General features: G+C 36.6%; 1 long non-coding RNA gene across 1 annotated transcript in view; it reads left to right on the top strand.

Moving 5' to 3' along the window:
- Positions 1–4,153, top strand: part of LOC111090880 — a 29,438-nt gene extending 25,285 nt beyond the window's left edge. The window contains exon 3 of the long non-coding RNA XR_005373126.1: positions 4,051–4,153. This is a non-coding gene — a long non-coding RNA (uncharacterized LOC111090880). The remainder of the gene's footprint in view (positions 1–4,050) is intronic.
- Positions 4,154–18,649: the final 14,496 nt, after the last annotated feature.

The following is an 18,649-nucleotide window of genomic DNA, read 5'->3' as shown; positions in this document are numbered from 1 at the left end:
ATAAAGAAAAATACTAAACAGTGATAATTATCAGCAAGGAGATAAAAGGTTTCGCTAAGATGGTGAATTATGATTGAAACTGTAACACTTACTTCAGATGGTGATATAAGGAAAGGCCATGTTTAAGCTAAATCCTAAAGGTTGAATGGTCAGCTTGTGGAGAATGGGGCTGGTGATGGAGTGGGAGAGTTGGGAATGATGATGGTGGTGGAAATGATGATGGAATTGGTAGTAGTGATGTGATGATGATGGTGATGGAGGTGGTGGTGGTGATATGATGGTGGTGATGTGATGATGATGATGAGGAGGAGGATGGGGATGGAAGTGGTAATGGTGATTATGAGGAATAATGAAGACTAAAACTACTCTATGGTAAAAATGGCAGAGCTACATCAAATGTTACTCTCTGACATTTTATCCAAGAAGACCTAGAAATAACAATTAGAAAGATATTAAATAATTTATTTAATCTTAATTTTCCCTGGCAACAATTTACTCTTGAAACTATAAGTAGCAAAAGTGCAAAAAATATTTCCATAACCTTCTGTATTTTCTTTTGTAGATAATGATACTAGAAAAATAGAAAGTGACTGCTATTATTTTGTTCTTCTTTAGGCAAAATCCAGGAGTTTTGAAAGCAGTTTCTTTACATAGTACTAGTTTTGACTTGAGGTCAATGATTTACAAGTATCAGGGAGAAAAATAATATTTTGGGGGCAGTAAATTGATTACTGACATGCTGTTTTGGTAATTTGTTGACTTGATTAATTTTTTTCAAAGCAGTAAGTTTATTTTTCTCTTTAGAAAGAATTTCTGAATATTTCCTGATGGTTATCTCCTCCTCCCCTGCCATGCTCTTCCCTCTTTTCCTTCTCTTCCCGCTCCTGCCAAAACATCCTTAACCTAGAAACGTATTAATGTTAAATGACATTACAGAGATAATGTTTTGAAACTTGCTGAGTTGCTGTTAATTATATTCAGTCTTTCCCATTATCTATGGCAGAACACTGTAGGAAAAACCAGAACATTGTATTTATCTTTTGTTTTTGAATTTGAGATTTAAGGACATGGAAAGAATTTCAGTAATTTTGTTAAGTGAAAAATCAAGTTATAAAACATTATGTACTAAATGCTTCAATGTTATAAATACTAAGACAACATAAAACATCAAGATTATAATAAGATGCTAATCACCTACGAGTGGGATATTTTGAAAAAATTTGTTTTTTCTTTTCTTAAATTCTAAAATTTCAGTGATAAAAGGGATACTTTCAAAATAAACTATATACATAACATTGGCTTGTTTTGGCCTTTGGCCTGGTAATTCTGGTCATTTAGGAAATAATCAGAGACTTGGGTGAACAAATTGTGTCCCTCTTGTCACTTATATTACTACTCGCATACACAAAGGATCTGGTGTCTAAAAAAGTGGGGAGTGGTTAAATATATTAAGATAGATTCATAGATCATGTGACATTAAAAACATATTTTCAAAGCAGTTGAATGATCATTCCAATGTGTAATGTTAAGTGAGAAAAAAATTCATTTATGTAGTGAGATACTAATTACATAAAAATGAAAATGTATCAGGTTAGGAGAAAAGACCATAAATAAATAAGCCCACTTTGGGCCATGGTAATTTCTAGGTGTGGGGAATCATGTTTCTTCAGTTTTCAAGGAATAAGCACCCCCCTTAAAATGAGGTATATAAGCATTATTATTCTTTTTTAAAAAGAATCAGAACAAGATGACCCAGAGAGGAACCATTCAGATATTTTGGTGAAAATAATCAGCCCTGGAACATGTTGCTTTTCTCTGTGTTCATTCAGTGGCCCCAGCAAACAGTAGCACATGATAGCCTTGAATTTCTCAGACACTATTGAAACTCTAGAAAGATTCAAAGCAATCCCCAGCTTCAGGTTTGGACTATTGACTTGTCTAACTGGTTACAGCATGGACATATTATTGCTAATATGACTATTAGACATGTTGCTAACTCTTTGCAATTGATCAGGAGAGTTCCAGCACATCACGAGGCCGCAGGAGGGTATATCTTCAAGGCTTTTGTGCATACTGGCCATACAGGATAAGAATGGGCTGTATTAACCTCAGTGCCCCTGTTAAACTACAGGACAAATCTGTCGTATGAACTGACCAATCGATGAGGCATCCTTGGACCTCTGACTTAGGGGAGGAAAATTGTGGCCTAGCCGTGCCCTGCACAGAGGAGACCCTCAATAAACAGGTGGACCGCTCGGGGTCAAAGCACATTTGATCCTGACTATATCCCATCCCACGGTTCTAACTGGAAAGTAGGTGCTTTATGTATGCTGTTGACATGAATGGTCCCTGTCTGGGGTTAAAAAAAAAAAGGAAAAACAGGAGGAGTAATGGTATTAAGAGTAATAAAAAGAAATTGAAAACCATGGCTGCCAATTATCATGCACCTGCAGCGTTCCAGGCCCTGCAAGAGAGGCTGGCATTTGTCTTCACATTTCCCAGTGGCGCCCACCCCTGAGCTGCCACGGGACTCGCCTTTTTCCTGATGGTTATGACATGTCAAGAAACACAATGGCCAGGCCCCCAGCATACATGATATCTGATGCCCTTCACCCCCCTCCCTCCACCTGCCCACCGTTCCTTTTTGGTCTGCACCCTGATGGTGTTCCATCCTTGTCCGAGGCAGATGAGATTCAAGGTGAGAGAAAGAACAAATCCTGTAAGGTAATTCTGACACTCACCTCATCTTCATAATCTTCCCTGAGCTTCCTCTGTGGCTCACCCTGGTATTGATCGAGGCCCAGGCTAGAGCCGACCGAGGCAGGGGGCTGAAAACCTTTCCGCGCCCCCCGCGCCACTGTGCCTGTTTCAGCTCCGAGAAGAAAAGCCTGCTGTGAAAACAATCAGTGCATTTGCTTTAGATCTAAGTGATTCCAACTAGGTCGATGCTTCATGCTGATGTGTTGAAAACATTTAAAAAATTTCTCAGAGTTTGACTTCCACGGGAACATTGCGGTGTGTGTCTGCAGTTGTGTTTTCACTGACGTGGCCACCACTGCTTTCTGCCACAGTGCACAAAAGCAGTAGGCAAGCGACGCTTTTGTCTGCCTGGAGGTTCCCTACGAATGCATTTTGGGGAAAGGGAGGGACATGTGCACAGGTTTGGCTGCTAGCCACGTGTGATCCTGACCTACGGTGGCAGGGGTTTTGGTTTTTGTTTGTTTTGCCCCTGAAGTGCATATGACGCAGTGTTGACCAAGTATAAATGTGAGTGGCTGGACAACCCTCCGGTTTGGTTTGGAGTTTTGAGATTTTTGTCTGTTCGGGCACAGACTTTTTGTAAGGCCAGTCATTTATAATGACGCCAAGAGTGGCTTTCTCCTCTAAAGGGTCCATCGGATCTCTGCAGCTTAGGTACATATTCAGAAAGAGCTGGAGCGCTTCATCACATCCAGGCATCAAGTGGTAAAAGAAGCATTACAGAAAGGAGCTCTCTTCACCCCAATGAATGGTTATTCAATGTCTAGTAGTGGGGTGGCGGGGCAGGGGGCGACTCAGGACAATATTTAGTGGTAAAAGCACAATAGCAAATTTCCCACCTGAAAAAGTAAGCCTCGAAGGACCGGAACCCTGTACCAGCATTTTTGTGGTGTTGGGGTACCCGATAAGAGATGAGATGTGCAAGCTTGGAGGGGTCGGGGCATTCATAAACTTATTAAATATGGTCATGTTTCCAAATTCTTCATCCTCGTTATTAATAGCAGGCCCCAGATTTGTAAAGAAGAATCTAAACCCTAAAACTAATCTCCAAACCATACCTTCCAAATTACTTTTCCTTCACTTGGAGGTGAGGACAGAGGATTGACATAAGGGCTTTTTTTTTTTTTTTTTTCTTCCCAGAGAGTTCCCTGGGAGATCTGTGGTTCAGTCAGTCAGAGTTAGAACTCAGTTGGTCAGTCGGCCAAGTCCTATAAAAACTATGCATGTCACTTTAGCTGTGTTTTCTTTGCAATGCCGTCACTTAAATCGAATGTTGGGATTTTCTCCTAGGCATGACCTGTCTGGGGTTGTGTTACCCTGTGTGCTGTTTACTGGCAAGACGCTGAGAGAATGTTCTTGTAATGATCCAAGAGGAAGTGGCAAATGAATGCTCTTCTTCAGGTATTTTGTTGACTTTTAAAATGCCTACCAATAGGAAAATTTCCACAAAACCACAACTCTTGAGTTTACTGTATAAATCTGGGAGAAAGCCTCTTCGTGTTTCCTTTAGTGAAATGAGTATGACACGCTCTGATCTGCTGTTTCTCTCAAAGCTTAGATGATTTGTTTTTGTTGTTTGTTTGTTTTGTTTTTAGCCAGAATTATTCCTTAATTCATTGCCTGTTCTCACCTCTGGTTAGTGCTGTATCCATGGGTGATACTGTGGTTTATTTGCTGAGCACCTGCACTGAGTACATGTTGTTTATACACTCGACTATGAGAGCTTATGTTCTAAATACAAACTGCATATAGATGGCCCCCTGTGGAATTTTGTTTTTGCTATTTTATACCTCGTTTTAAAGAATAAGATAAAGAAGGTGTGGCTTTCGTGGGGAAAGATACTATAGATCTTTGTGTATTGCTTTACATTTGTATTTTGATAAATCTTTCTACCTGGAAAGCCCCAAATGTGTTCAGGGCATTAGGTCAGTGATCCTCATAGCTTCCTTAGGAAGAAGGTAGGATGAAAATTTCAACTGAATGTACTCCTTGAAGGCACACAAGACTGGTGCTTAAGGGGGACCTGGGTCAGTGCTCACGGGTCTGGGAATAGGACCTGTCTGTGGCTTTTTAGATTTCTTCTCTTTATATTAGATGTTTGCTTCTCTAAAATGAGACAACTCTTCAGAATGTCTTGGTCCATAGAGTTTTAGACATGGGAGATAATGTAATCAACAGAGTTTGCCATGATAATACTATTTCACAGTGGTCCCCAGCTTGAAAAAGGCAGCGTTTATGTAAAATCGTGTCTCCCCCCACCCCCTGCTTTTTTTCCAATAACACCATTTGGCTAAAAACATGAAGGATGTAGAGCTGCTGCAAGTCAACGAGTTGGGGCAATAATCTGAAATGTCATCTCTCCAGCACTGCTTCATTCATTTAAAAAACGAACTCCTTGGGTGTGCTGTAGAACTACTATTTGTACTTTAAATATGCTACCAAGAGCCCTATTTGTAGAGAATTTATGCACTTAATTTATGTACTCAGCTTGTCAAGTTACTTTGTTTCTGGATTTTTCCCCCCAGAGCAACAGGAAGAGTCTACATCGAGCTGCAAAGAGAAAAACTATCGGCTTATTATAAGCTTATACTGGCTCATGCGTGAAGCTTAGGCTACTATAGATTTTCCAGAAAATCAAATATGGATGTTGCGAAAATATCTTTTCTTGCCAGAAGAAGCGACTCATTATGGGACCGTTAACTGTCGATCTCTTGGGAGTGTCTTTAAGCGGTTATTTAAAAGCCAGAGTTTACCCGCAGAACTTTCAGAGAAGCATAACCTGATGCTGGCAGTTCAGCAAAGCTGCTTTAAATGAACATTTCCCCACAGGAGATTATTTCAGATGAGTCTGTGGAAATAGCAGGTGGCATGGAGTTCTCTTTCAGCTCATTGGAAAAGCAAGTTTTCACGATGGTAGATGTTTTACATGTAAAAATGAAGGTGAACCTACTGAAAAATAATGGATAAAATTAGTTTTCCAGAAATAAGATTTTAGACATTGTTCAGCAACCTTCAATATTGAGAAAAATCCTTCTGTGCCTTGAGTAATATAAAGACAACATTATTGAGTACTTGCATGAGACGCCTATGAGTAGGGCAAGTCTTAATCCATCTGATGAATCCCATTAAAATATTGTTTGTGGAATCTCATGGATTCCGAGGAAGCTGAATTGTAAAGCTTTTCATGCTATTGTCAATTTTTTTTTTTATTCTTTTGCAACCCTCTAATTGTCAGTATGGCCCAGTTCTGGAAAGGAAACTGCAGGCTTTTGTTTTTGTTTTTGTTTTGCTTGCTGGGCTTCCTCTAAACTTTGGGGATCATGTGGAGTACCATCTCACATATGCTGGAGAGCTCTTTTTCACAGAAGGCAATAAAAATATCCCTGGTTTAATAAATGGTGGGCCCTCCCTCATTCTTAGTTTCCTTTTGGCGGAAGCTGAATTATTTCCATAAAGCTATTGCTTCTTTCTTTCTGGTGCTGTTGACTCCCCGCCCCCATTTGTGGGGTTCAAGAGCCTTTTGGAAGAAGGGTGACATATGGGGATAGATTATTGGCTTCCTCTTTGTCGTTCCCATTCAGGTGACCACTGAGAATATTCAACATTTTTACTTATGGATATTTAAAAAACCCACAGAACTTAAACAATTATATCAGTAACATTGTCAGAATGTTCTATTTCATTAACAAGCAGAATTTTAAAAATATTTGGGTGCCTGTAGCTGTAATTATATCTATATCCCTTTTATCATGACATAAAGTGGAAAGATTTAATTTGGAGGTGGAAGTTGGTTTTAGGAAACAGATGAATTCGCTTATTCATTTGTTCATTCATTCATTCGTTTCATTCATTCATTTATTCACTGACTGATGGATATTTGTTCAGCTTTGTTACATGGTAGGCGTTTTGTTGAATGTTAAAGAAGAAAGTTAAAACATGTTTTTTGCAATCAAGGAGCATATGGTTTATTGAAAAAAAATAGTCAACACGTAATTACAATGTAATATTTGCCTTAGTTCACCCAACAAACAAATATTTATTAAATTCCTACTGTGAGCTGAGCAGAGTCCTAGGAATTGGGGTATGATGAGTAAGGTGTCTGCTGTCTTACAGTCCAGGAGACCTCATCTCCTGCCTCCTGCCACATGCCCCCTTAGCTGCTCTGGTGTGACTACACTGGGCATCCATCTGACTTCTTTCAGTTGCAAATAGCAGAAACCCAAATCAAGCTGTTATGCAAGAGAAGGTAATTCCCGGCTCACCTAAATGAGGAATCCAGGGATTAGGATTGTCTTTAGACCTAGGTAGACTCTGAGGTTCAAATAATTCTATCAGGGCTCTGTCTCTGTCTCCATGGCTCACCAGTATTTTCCTTTCTTTCTCCCATTACTTTCTCCTGTAGTAGGAAATATGTAATGATTCTGATTGCTCGTTCAATTTCTGTGTCAGTTGGCAGGAGTAACCACGCTTGAGGCAATGACCTGCACTTATTTGGGCACAAAACCTCACCTGAACTGGTAGGTTCAAATCATCCTCATATATTTTTCTTTCCTGTAGAAATGATAATTAGTGCAATGTTCCAGAATGTGCTGGAACTCTTGCTAAATATATATTCTAAGCATTGTGTGATGCTTGTAAAATCTCTACAATCCTGAGTTCTGATTCATATCTTGCTCCAGTGGAACTGTGTAGGGGACTGACTCTGAGGCCACATAATTTTTTTTTGTATTTATCCATAAGTTGAATCTAAAACTGGGGAAAAACCCCAATATTTGAACTAAATACTATAAAACACTATAAAAATAAAGTCTTTTTTTTTTGTTAGAAAATAACAAAAAAAAGTGTATGTTAAGACAGACAATCTTATGTCTTCAAAGCAGTGTCACTAAAAGTAGAAATACAATTAATGAACGTTGGAAATGGGGAGGGAACTGGAGCAGGATATTTTTACTCTTACATTTTTTAATACAGTTTTGCTTTTTCATGAGGAAGATTCACTTCCCTCACCAAGAAAGTCATTACTTAGACTTCATTTGCTTTTGGAAGTAACACTTTCAGAGCTCGATGGCTCCAAGTTCTGTTGAGCCTGATTTCTGGATTTACTGCATGGCTATTTTCTGGAATTTCCTTTCATTTTGCTGTCTTATTTGGTCCCTGGTTTCTTAAATCCCAGATTTTCCTCACTTTTGAATTCCACTTTTTGTTGTTTTTTTTCTTGGAGTATATTATCAAGTGATTCCTTAAGAACAAATCCATAGATGGTAAATTTTGGGAGTCCCCACAAGTCTGAAAATGACTTTATTTTGTCATTACTCTTGATCAATAGCTAGAATTTAGACTCAAAATAATTTTCACTCAGAATTTACGAAGGCATATTACTCTACTGTTTTGGGCATCCAGCACTGCTTATGAAATGTCCAAAACCAATTTGGTCCTTCTTGCTTTGAAGGTAAATGTAATCTCTTTGGGAACTTTTGGGATCTTCTTGAGAATTCTGATGTTCTTGAAATTTTATAATAATGTGTTCAGATTCCCCCACCCCCACCCCGCTGCCACCACCCCATTCTTTCTGCATAGCACCAGGTGGGGTCTTCCAAAATGAAGATTTATTCTTTTTGTTGGATTGTTTAATCTTTGGATAATTTCATTATTTTATTCCTTTGATAAATTTCTCAAGTCCCTTTGGTTCATTGCCTCTTTCTGGAACTACTGGTAGACTGATGTGTGTCCTCGGATTGAGTGTGCTGAAATCCTTTGTATTTTCTGCTTATCTGTCATTTTTTTCTATATTCTGGAAAGTTTCCTTGACTTTTACATTTAGCATTCTATCAAGGTTTCAACTGTCAAGAATTACATTGTTGAATTTTCATAAACCCTGTTCCTTTTATCATTGCAACCTGTTCTTGTTTTATGAATGAAATAATTTTTTAAATCTCCCCCATAACCAACTGAAATTATTTTAAGATTCCCTGCTCTTGGGGATCCCTGGGTGGCGCAGCAGTTTAGCACCTGCCTTTGGCCCAGGGTGCGATCCTGGAGACCCGGGATCGAATCCCACATCAGGCTCCCGGTGCATGGAGCCTGCTTCTCCCTCTGCCTGTGTCTCTGCCATTCTCTCTCTCTGTGACTATCATACATAAATAAATAAAAAAAATTAAAAAAAAAAGATTCCCTGCTCTTCCCTGAATTATTTCTGTTTCCTCCAGCAACAGTGGATATTGCTGTTTATTTGGATTCTTTCGGTTACTTTTTGCTATGGTTTTTCTCAAGTATCTGACAATAGTTGATTGTCCGTTTGTATATTTCTGACTGAAACATAGGATAATTATTACATGTTGCTTTCATTTGCTACTTAACTATGTCAGCTCTCACCCTATGTTGTGTGGGACTAGGAGTAGTTGAGCAGCTTGGGTATGCCCTCTCAGATCCCCCAAAAAACTTGGCCTCCACTCTGGGGTCCCATCCTTCACTCTGGAAGCCAGTGCCTCCATTTTGAAAAATGTTGGCAAGGATCAGAGGGGACTGCCTCATTCAGGTCTTGATTAAATAATGCAGTCTTTTTATCAGGCTGTGAGATGAAATATTCAGAATGGTAAGAGAAAAGGAAAATGATTTTAATCGAGATACTCAAATATCTAATCAGGATATTATTACATAACAATCAGATGGCACCCATATTATTCTTTCAGTCTACTATTGATGTGATTTATTTCATTTCCAAAGTCTATGCAGAGGTGTTAATTTCCACAATTACAGCAGTGAGGACAGAGTGTGGGCTAACTGGTGTATCTGCTTGAGGAATTTGTTGAGATGGTCTGTATAGTCTTAGCCAGGACTCCTTTCATTACTGTTCCCTGGAAATTTGAAAAGAATATGTATTTAACATCTGTAAGATACGATGTTTCTCTCTTACTCTTTCTCCTCAATAAATCAAACTCGTAATTGTGTTATTCAAGTACTCTCTATATTTTTTTATCTACTTGATCTGTCACATTTTGAAAGAGGCATGTTATCTCCCTTAAGACTGCAGTTTCTGCCAATTTCTCATTGTATTTCTAAAAGTTCTTCTAATGTATTTTGCGATTAGTTTCTTTTTTCAATGTATAAAGTTTCTTGACATATCTGTTTGGCAGAGTGTACCTTTTATAAATATGAAATATCCCATTTAATGCATTTTGCTTCAGCTTCACTTTAATAGTAGTATTGCCACCTGCTTTCCGTTTGTTTCCATTTGCTTATCATTTGCTATTTTCAACCTTTATCATTTTATTTAAAGTGCTCTCTTAAACAGCCTCTGAACTAGGTTTTGCCTTTCTTCTCTAATTTTAGACATTGTGTCTCATATAAAAATTTAGCTCATTCCATGCCTTACCTTAATTGATTTGTTTAGTCTCGGTCTTATTCTTACCTGATACCTTCTATGTTTTGTGGCTTTCTCTCCCTTCCTACCTTCCTTCTTTCCTTTCTTCCTTCCTTCCTTTCATCTTTCCTTAGAGTGATCAATTTGTTTTTCTTACTGATTTAGTTCTACACCTCATTTATCTTCTACTAGTGAGGAATATTCATTTTTGTAAGAAATGTACTTGACCAGCTTTTTTTAACAGCAAGATCTAAACTGTATTTGTAGCCTCTCTCCATAATCCCAGGAGAAAGATAAGAATTTTAGTATTCATTCACTCCATCCCAGTTATGCCATCGTTTATTAAAAGTATATGAAATTTTGGGGGCACCTGGATGGCTCAGTTGGTTAAGTGACCAACTCTTGATTTTGGCCTAGATCGCGCATGATCTCAGGATCATGAGGTTGAGTTCTGTGTCCAGCTCCACATAAGGGTGAAGCCTGCTTGGGATTTTCTCTCTCTCACTCCTTCTGTCCCTGCCCCCGACAACCCCGCTTGCATTCTCTCTCTCTCTCTCTCTCTCTCTCTCTCGTTATCTCCTCCTCTAAAAAAAAATATATGAAGTTTTAGCTCCAAATTAATTAAAAATTAGTTTATTTTTCCTTTCAAAAATCCTTTCTTCAAAATTGATCTAAGCTTCAAAACATATTGTTAGCAATTTCTTATGCTTAGTTTTATTTTATTGGTTTTACTTCCAAAATATTTCCTGTGTAACACTACCAATTCCATCAACTATGTTGATTTCTATCTGCCTCAGTGATTTTTTTTTAATAGAAAGGACATGGAGGTCATATTATCTCAATTTTTGCATTAAAAAAAGGTGAAAATAGTGATTTATGTAAGAATAGAATTCCAGGAGAGTAGTTCATTTGCTAAATATTTCTGGAAATCTTAATGGCATTCCCTAGTGTTAGCTTGGAGGTCTGTATGAAAAAATACTTTGACTTATCTGTAAAGAATTGAGGAGATAAGGACAATGAGCATATTAGTATGCATATGTGTATATCCTGTCATTTTTGAGAATGCCAATAATTTTGGCATAATCTTCCTGTTTTCTTTTCATGATATTAAGTGATGGTGATAGTAGAGGATGATATTTTAAGTATTTTACTTGTACAAATAAAATTTGGCAACAATTTAAAGATTTTTTTATATTGGTTTCTAAAATCCAATTCTGGCAACCCACAGTGTTAGCATTTTTTCTATACATATTCATGATTTTATCTTTATCCTCTGAATTCAGACATTTGTCAAGACATGTCAGAAGATGGGCCCTTAAGAAATAATTCTGCCTTGCTCCTAGAAGACCTTTGGATACAACGACTGGTGACTTTATTCAACTCAGGAAAAATGTCTTTATTATATTCCTGATTAATGTTTTTCTTTCATTTTCTCTGTTCTTTTCTCTTTTCTTTTATGATACCTTGTATTTGCTATTTTCTGCATCCTTTTCTCTTGCCTTCCAGCTTATTAATCTATCTTTTCCCCCATTTGCCAACGGCTTGTTTTTCATGCCTGGAGACTCCCTGCCCTTTTCTCTGGATAAAATGTCTTCTCAAAATCCACTGAAATGGCTTGAATGTATATGTCTAGTCTAGTTCATGAGGTTCAGTTTCCTACATTCATATTTTCTATTCTGATATTAATTCTGTTATTAATTCTGGTTGCGTAGCCTGCTTCCCTCATCACCCCTCATTTTTTATAATAAAACACACAGATGTGCATTTCATTAAGTTTTTACTCTTGCGTGTGCCTGTGTTACCACTACCCCCACCAAGACGGCGAATGCTCTCGGGGGTGAAGAAAGCTCCCTACTGTCTCAGAGGCATTTGCTGTTTTGATTTTGTCATTATAGTTTATATTTTTCTTGTTCTAGAGCTTCATAAAAATAGAATCATATAGCGTGTTCCCTTTTATGTCTTGCTTCTTTCTCTCAGCATAATGTGTATAAGATTTTCATTCATGTTTTTGCATGGACCAGCATTTCTTCTTTTTTCCCTTTTCTTTTTTTTTTTTACTTTACTCCTCCCCTCCTCACTTTTCCTTTGAGGAATATTCCACTGGGAGGTAAACCTTGTTCATCCATTCATGTCTTAAATATTTGGGTAGTTTACAGTTCTGAGCTTCTATGAATAAACTGCTATGAACATTCTCATATAAGTCTTTGTATAGACAAGTTTTCATTTCTTTTGGGTAAATACATAGGAGTGGAATTGCTAAGTCATAGGGTAGGTATATGTCTAGCTTTGTAAGAAACTGCTAGCTTTCCAAATGGTTGAACCATTTTACACACTCAGCAGCAGTGTATGAGAGTCAAGCTGCTCCATGTCTTCACAGCACTTGGTATGGTTGGGTCTACCTTCAGGATTTCTACTAGGTGGTGTTGCATTGTGTGTGTGTGTGTGTGTGTGTTTTTAAAAAAGATTTATCTATCTATCTATCTATCTATCTATCTATCTATCTATCTATCATCTATCTATCATCATCTATTTATTTGGCAGAGGCTGTGTATGTGTGCATGAGCAGGGAAAAGGAGCACAGGAGGAGAGAATCTCAAGCCGACTCCCTGCTCAGTGCCAAGCTCCAGAACTTGATGCCACCACCCTGAGATCATGAACTGAGCTGAAATCAAGAGTCAGGTGCTTAAGTCACTGAGCCATCCAGGCGGCTCTCACTGTGGTTTTATGTTGCATTTCCGTGTTGAATAATGATGTTGGACATCTTTTTGAATACTTATGACCATTTGTATATCTGCCTTTTTAAAGTATTTGTTCAAATCTTTTACCTAATTTTTAAAGTTCATTTTAAATTTTGTTTATTTTTAAGACTTCTTTATTTATTTTAGGAGGGGTAGGGAGAGGGAGAGAGAAACTTAAGCAGATTCCACACTGAGCACAGAGCCTCCTGTGGGGGGCTCCATTTCACAACCCTGAGATCATGGCCCGAGCCTAAACCAAGAGTTGGATGCTTAACTGACTGTGCCAACCAGGCACCCCAAAATCCATTTAAAAATAATTATTTTGCTGGAGTTTTAAAATATGTTAGTATGGTAGCCCTTAATATATTAGTATGCTGGGATATATATACATATATTATATATATATATATATATATATATTCTCTTTCTTGCTCTCTCTCTCTCTCTCTCTCTATATATATATATAGAGAGAGAGATAGATCTATTTCTCTCTCTCTTTCTCTGATAGTTTCTGTCAATTTCTAGCTTGCATTTTTATTTCAGACAAGGTTTTCAGAACAGAAATTTTAGATTTTGATAAAGCCCAATGTTTTCCTTTTGTGGTTGATTTTTTTTTTTTTACTTTGTTTAAGATGCCTTGTCCCCCAGTGGCCATTTGGCAATATCTGCAATGTCTAGAGATGATTTGGGTAGGTGGGGAGCTACTAGAACCTAATGGGTAGAGGCCACAGGTACTGCTGAGCATCTTGCAGTGGACACTACAGCTTCCTCACAACCTAGAATTATCTAATGCCAAATGTCAATAGTGTCAAAGTTGAGAAATCTGGTTTAAAGTGACACACAAATGCCCAGATGACTTTTTCAGTTTTCTTTTTGGTGGTTTCTTATTAAGAAAGTTCTTTCATTGAATTTATTCATTTATAAGGCCTTATGGTCTCTATTATACCATAGCTACCATTTATTGAGCACTTACTATGATGCAGAAAATACCTCATGTATTTTCTGTATTATCTCACGTAAGTTTGACAAGTAGGTGTTCTCTCCACTTTACAGATAAAGAAACTGAAGCCAGAAAGGAAAACTAGGGGTCAAAGAGCCAAGATTTCTGTTTAGATCCATGTGATAGTTTCCTATGAGACTCAAAGTGTTCTTTGTGTTTATTTTCATATAAAATTTTGAATTATCACTTAAATTACTAATTGTGCTTTAATATTATTATAATACTGACACTACAAAAAAAGGTGTGCTATATTTGCATTATGATGATAGAATACTTCAGGTTGAAACACAGGGCAGTGAGGAGATAGATATTTTCATTTCCACTTTAGAGATTGCCAAGCTACGAAACAGAGGTCAAGCGCCTCATCTGATACCCAGGAATGAATTTAGGCAATTGACTGCTCTTCCCTCTATTTTTGTTTTTGTTTTCCATTTGACTGTCCAACTTTCTGATGATTGAAAGTAGTATAGAGTAGGTTTTGCTTAGGATTAATAAAAGACATAAGCAATTTTTCCTGACAGCCCAGAAAACAATGTAAGTAAACTACTTATGAAAATTGTAGTGTACCTCCAGAGTGCTTTGAGCAATTTGAATGAATAATAGGAAATATATTTGTATGCGGAGACCTTTGAGGCTTCTTTCAAAAATTATTGGGTACCTCTGATGCTACAGTGGGGTGTCTTTCCAGAAATCCTACCCATTACTGCACATGGAGTGGGTGTTCTCCAAATCACTCATTAGGCTTTCTGCTGCCATCCAGTAACATTGCTGTTCTGTGGCTCTGTGATGTAAATTAAGATTGTGGCAACCAGAGCTCAAAACCCCAAGCCCACTAGAGCTGTTTTCAACCTGTGCCCAAGCCTGAGGAGTACAATGCTGTGTCCTCAGGGACCTCTATGGAGAACAAAGGAGGAGACTGTGCCTGCCTGGACCAAGGTCCTCCAAATTCAATTAGAGCAACTCTGCTATTGTGATTTTTTTTTTTTTTTTACATTTCAGAAGTTTAATTTCAAGGGGCTTTATGACTAATAGTGCTTGAAAAGTTTTGATACGTGAGACAAAGCACAAACATTTAACACTGGAAAAATGGCTAATTGTGAGTTTGTCAATGTTACTTATCACTTCTCTCCCCCTTAAGTACGCAGCTTGAGCTCCATCCATAGAAAGTTTGTGCAGTTCTCTGGAATTATTTGAAGGGGTCTTATTATTTCATATCTCCATCTATTAGTACATGCTGGATTGTTTTGCTTTGTACTCTTTGACATTCCTTTCTCCTTGGGGTATGAGAATGTTTGAATTTAAAAGAGAATGCCAATTTGTATTTCAAATGGATACACCAGTTTATATTCTTCCCAAGCATATTTAAGAATGTCCATCGACCCATGTGCTCTCCAACACTTGGTGAAATCAAATTTATTAATTTTTTCCAATCTAAGGAGAATAAAATTGTAACTTACTGTTTTTTAATTGCATTTCCCTGAGTATGAATGAAGCTAAGCATCTTTTCATAGACTTATTTGCCATTTCTTTTTTATTTTCTGTGAAAAGTCCATTTTGTTTTGTTTTGCTGACACTTTCTATTGGTTTTCCCATATTATATATTCATTATGTATTCAGAATACCAATATTTTGTATAATATTCATTCTAAAAATAGTATCTCTATTTCTGCCTTAGATTTTTACTTTCTTTGTGGTGCATTTTGATGGGCAGAAGTTTTTAATTTTGATGCAGATAAAATTAATGTCAAAACTATTTTATGGGGGGATCCCTGGGTGGCTCAGCGGTTTGGTGCCTGCTTTTGGCACAGGGCGAGACCCTGGAGTCCCGGGATCAAGCCCCATATTGGGCTCCAGGCATGGAGCCTGCTTCTCCCTCGGCCTGTGTCTTTGCCTCTCTCTCTCTCTCTGTCATTAATAAATAAATAAATCTTTAAAAAAAAAACTATTTTATGGTTGTTGCTTTTAGTGTCATGCTTAAGAAATCTTGACCCACCTCCATGTTTTAAAGATATTCTTTTTTATATTTTTTAAACACTTAAGGCTTTTGCTGTTCACATTTAAATCTTCCACCCACCTGGAATTATTATTTCTTTTTGTTTGTTGTGTATAGGCATCCAATTTCATCTCTTCTTTTCTATAGGGATAACCCACTGTCTCTGGCATTATTCAATAAATAATCCGTCTTTCCCCCCATTACCTGCCATGTTACATCTATTATATGTTAAAATTCCAGTTATGTGAGTGTGTCTTGGCTTTTAATTCTGTCACCAACATTCTGTCTTAATTAACTCTGCTTCATAAAGATCTTGATTTCTGGTAAGGCACGTGCTCAAACCCTTGATCAGATTTTTACTTGAAGGTCTTTTTTTTAGAGGATTGAGGAGAATTAACATCTTGATGCATTGAGTTTTCAATCAATGATCATGATATACTTCTTCAATTAATAGGGTTTCATTAGTATCTTTTTATAATAGTTTATTCATATTCATAGAAAAATTGTACAGTTCTTTTTGTTCACAGGTTGTGAACATCCTTTTAGATTTATTCCTAGGTACCTTGTAATTTTGCTGCCTTTCTTTTTAATAGAATTTTTTCAATTATTTGTAGCCATTTAAACTTAGCTTTTCTAATTGTTGTTGATGAATAGATCATAAATTGCTTGTCACTGTTTCTAATATTTTGGTTTACATTCTTTTGGGTTTTATAGGTGGACAGTTACATGATCTTATCTTTTTGGTTTCTTTCCTTCCTATCTTTTATGCCTTGGTTTTGTATCCATGACACCCGCTAAGATCTTGACTCCAGTGTTTAATAAAAATAGTGATAGAATGTTTGACTTATTCTTCATCTTAAAGGTACCTGTCATTTTTCATGATCAAGAATGATGTTTCCCATAAGTTTGTTATAGAAGTCCTTTATTTTTTTAGAAGTCCTTTAAAACAATAGGACATTCTTTTTATTTCTAGTTTGCCAAAAATTTTAACATATTTTATATTTATAGTGGAATTTTAATCAAATATGTTTTCTGAATATGTTAAAATGATCATACATTGTTCACTTTTAATCATTTAATATATTGAGTGTCTTTGAGAGTTTTAAAAATATTAAATCACCCTTCATTCTGTGGTAAATGAGACTTGATCATGATCTATTATTTTTATACACCACTAGCTTCTGCTTGCTAATATTTTATAGATTTTTGCATCTTTGTTCATGAATGGGATTAGACTGTAAATATATTTTGTCCTATATCCTAGTATAGTTTTGGTATTAAAGTTTTACTGACTTCACAGATTGGGAAGCATTCCCTCTTTTTTATTCTTTGAAGGAGTATTTATAGACCAGAATGGCTTTTAAAATGTTTTACCTGTAGAATCATCTGACCCAATTTGTGTATATATAGGTAGATTTGAAATTAGGGATCCAATCTATTTAATAATGATGGGAGATGTTCAAGTTTTCCATCTCTTCTTGAGTCTCTTGGGAGGATTTTATTTTCTAAAAAATTGTCTGATCAGAAATTGATATTCATTGGCAAACATTTTTCATTGAATTCTCTCACTATCTTTTCAATATCTTTTTATATTTGATAGCATGATTTACTTAGGAGCTGCTTACAATATCTGTTTTATTGGTAATTATATTTCCATTATTATTCCTAATGTGGTTTACCTGCATATTGTCTCTGAGAGAGAGAGAGAGAGAGAGAGAGAGAGAGAGAGAGAGAGACCTATATGGAATTCTCTATCTAGTAATAATAAAATTAATATTCTCAAAAACATGGAACAGTTATGCAAACTAACTAGGTCATAAAGCAATTCTCAAATTTCAAAAAATCAACTTCAAGTATACTACTTGAAGTATACTTTTTTGTCTAAATCATTCTCTCTCTCTTTTTTTGTCTAATTCATTCCTGGTTGAGATCTGAGTGTTTATTAGCTTTTGCAAAGGAGCACTTTTTGCTGATCTCTACTTGAGGTTAACTGAACTTTCTTATCTGTATTAGTTCTTTCCTTCTACTGTCTTTGAGTTAATTCCATTGTTTTTTCATTAACTATTGAGATTTGTTTATGTCATTTATTTGCTCTTTCTTATTTTCCAATATATGCATTTAAGTCTGTAACTTTCCCTTGAAGAATTACTTTCTCTATATCCAACAAGTTTTGTTATATAGCATATTCATCATTATTCAGGTCTAAGTATTTTAAATTTCTTTTATGGTTTCTGCTTTGACCCATGATTTATTTACTGGATTTTCTAAACATTACCAAATATATAGAGATTCTGAAAATATATATTTTGTTATTGACTTCTTTTTTTAAAGGATTTATGTATGTATTTATTTATTTGAGAGAGTGAGAGAGAGCACAAGCAGTGGGGAGGAGCAGAGGGAGAGGGAGAAGCAGACTCCCCTCTGAGAAGGAGCTTGAGCCCTGTGACATGGGTCTCCATCCCAGGACTCTGGGATTATGGCCTGAGCTGAAGGCAGACTCAACTGATTAAGCCACCTAGGTGCCCCTTGATATTGAATTCTAAATTAGTTATATTTTGGTCAGACAATGTAGTATAATTGAAGTTGATTTTTTGAAATTTGAGAATTGCTTTATGACCTAGTTAGTTTGCATAACTGTTCCATGTTTTTGAGAATATTAATTTTATTATTACTAGATAGAGAATTCTATATAGGTCCATTATCTCAAGTTTGTTACTTGTCTTGTTCACATTGTCTGTATTTTTATCAATTTTTATATGTTTGTGCTAGCAAAAGCAGAGATACATGAAAATCTTCCA

The sequence above is a fragment of the Canis lupus genome, chromosome 18 (assembly GCF_011100685.1).
Source record: "Canis lupus familiaris isolate Mischka breed German Shepherd chromosome 18, alternate assembly UU_Cfam_GSD_1.0, whole genome shotgun sequence".
Lineage (NCBI taxonomy): Eukaryota > Metazoa > Chordata > Mammalia > Carnivora > Canidae > Canis > Canis lupus.
This window is presented reverse-complemented; position numbering and strand designations above follow the sequence as displayed.